Source organism: Ascaphus truei, chromosome 16, assembly GCF_040206685.1.
Source record: "Ascaphus truei isolate aAscTru1 chromosome 16, aAscTru1.hap1, whole genome shotgun sequence".
NCBI classification, from domain to species: Eukaryota; Metazoa; Chordata; class Amphibia; order Anura; family Ascaphidae; genus Ascaphus; species Ascaphus truei.
Genome location: NC_134498.1, coordinates 3,640,163 through 3,642,970, shown reverse-complemented (window position 1 = coordinate 3,642,970; position 2,808 = coordinate 3,640,163).

The window sequence follows — 2,808 nt, the reverse complement described above, 5'->3', positions numbered from 1 at the left end:
AAGTGAGCTAGATCACAACCGGGAAATTACAGACCTGTAAGCCTGACTTCAATAGTAGGGAAACTACTTGAAGGTTTAATACAGGATAATAATCAGGAATATCTAATGGAAAACAAAATTATTAGTAATAGTCAGCATGGATGTATGAAGGATAGATCTTGCCAAATTAACCTTATTTGTTTCTTTGAGGAGGTAAGTAGGAATTTAGACCAGGGTAATGCAGTTGATGTGGTCTACTTAGATTTTGCAAAGGCTTTTGATACGGTTTCACACAAGAGGCTTGTGTTCAAAATAAATAAAGTTGGACTCAGTAATAATATATGCACCTGGATTGAAAACTGTTTAAAGGACAGACAACAGATGGTTGTCATAAATGGAACTTTTTCAGGTTGGGCTAAAGTCGTGAGTGGAGTACCTCAGGGATCGGTACTGGGACCCCTGCTTTTAAACTTGTTTATTAATGACCTTGAGGTTGGGATCGAGAGCAAAGTCTCCATCTTTGCTGATGATACTAAATTGTGTAAGGTAATAGAATCAGATCAGGATGTAATTTCTCTTCAGAAGGACTTGGAGAGACTGGAAACGTGGGCAGGTAAATGGCAGATGAGGTTTAATACAGATAAATGTAAGGTTATGCATTTGGGATACAAGAATAAAAAGGCGACTTACAAATTAAATGTAGATATATTGAGGGAATCCTTGATGGAGAAGGATTTAGGAGTGCTCGTAGACAGCAGGCTTAGCAGTGCCCAATGTCATGCAGTAGCTGCAAAGGCAAACAAGATCTTATCTTGCATCAAACGGGCAATGGATGGAAGGGAAGTAAACATAATTCTGCCCTTTTACAAAGCATTAGTAAGACCACACCTTGAATATGGAGTACAATTTTGGGCACCAATCCTAAGAAAAGACATTATGGAACTAGAGAGAGTGCAGAGAAGAGTCACCAAATTAATAAAGGGGATTGACAATCTAATTTATGAGGAGAGGCTAGCTAAATTAGATTTATTTGCATTAGAAAAGAGGCATCTAAGAGGGGATATGATAACTATATACAAATATATTCAGGGCAATACAAGGAGCTTTTAAAAGAACTATTCATCCCACGATTAGTACAATGGACTCGGGCCATCCCTTAAGGTTGGAGGAAAGGAAATTTCACCAGCAACAAAGGAAAGGGTTCTTTACAGTAAGGGCAGTTAAAATGTGGAATTCATTACCCATGGAGACTGTGATGGCAGATACAATAGATTTGTTCAAAAAAGGTTGGACATCTTTTTAGATGGGAAAGGTATACAGGGATATACCAAATAAGTATACATGGGAAGGATGTTGATCCAGGGATTAATCCGATTGCCAATTCTTGGAGTCAGGAAGGAATTAATTTTTCCCCTTAATGGGTTTTTTTGTTTGCCTTCCTCTGGATCAATAAGTAAGTATAGATATAGGATAAAGTATCTGTTGTCTAAATTTAGCATAGGTTGAACCTGATGGACAAAAGTCTTTTTTTAACCTTATCAACTATGTAACTATGTAACACTCTCTTATACACACACACACACACACACACATTCTCCCATATATATATACACACACACATTCTCCCATATATACAAAAACACACACACACACCCCCACACACACACACACACACACACACACACACACACACACACATTGTCCCATATTTACACACACATTCTCCCATATTTACACACAAACACACACACACACACACACACACACACACACACACACACACACACACACACACACACACACACACACACACACACACACACACACACACTCCCATATATATATACACACACACACACACACACACACACACACACACACACACACACACACACACACACACACACACACACACACACACACACACACACACACACACACATTCTCCCATATATACACACACACACACACACACACACACACACACATTCTCACATATATACACACACATTCTCCCATATACACACACACACACACATACACACACACACACACACACACACACACACACACACACACACACACACACACACACACACACACACACACACACACACACACACATTCGCCCATATATACACACACACACATACACTCTCTCTCTCTCTCTCTCTCTCTGCCTCTACACACACAGGGGGGTGGAGAGGAAAGGCCGCGACCAGCACCAGCACCACCACCACCACCCACCCCCCACCCCCTCCGCGCCCATCTCCCGCCCCGCGGGCTGACACGGGGGGAAGTGGGGACCTGAGGGGACATCCCCGCTCCCATCTCCCGTGGGCTGACATGGGGGGAGCGCCAGGGACAGGAGAACACCCCCGCTACCACCTCCATAACTGCGGGCAGCGGGAGCACCGGGGACAGGGGGGAGTACTTACAGAGTACTTACTGTGTCCAACAGTGGAAAAAGAATGGCTGCTCATTAGGGGAGGGCTCATATAGAGCCTGGCCGCACGCCCACAAAGCCTGGGAGAGCGCGCCAATCAGCAGTCAGGTAGGGGGAGTTTTTTTTTCCCAGCGCGAGCAGGGAAAATTTTAAAAAACAAACACGTGTGCTGCTTGGGCCAATAAGAGCTCATCCAGATGTTAAATCAACTCGCCCTGGGCGTACTGATGTATAGGATTGTCGAACACTGTATATATAGAGATGTAACCAGGTCGCCTCTCCATCCCTGCTGCCCCGCGAACCCCCCCTCATTTCCTCCACTGCTGGGGGTCACACGATAGACCCGCTGGCACATCTGGAGTGTGGGGGCCATGCAGGGAGCA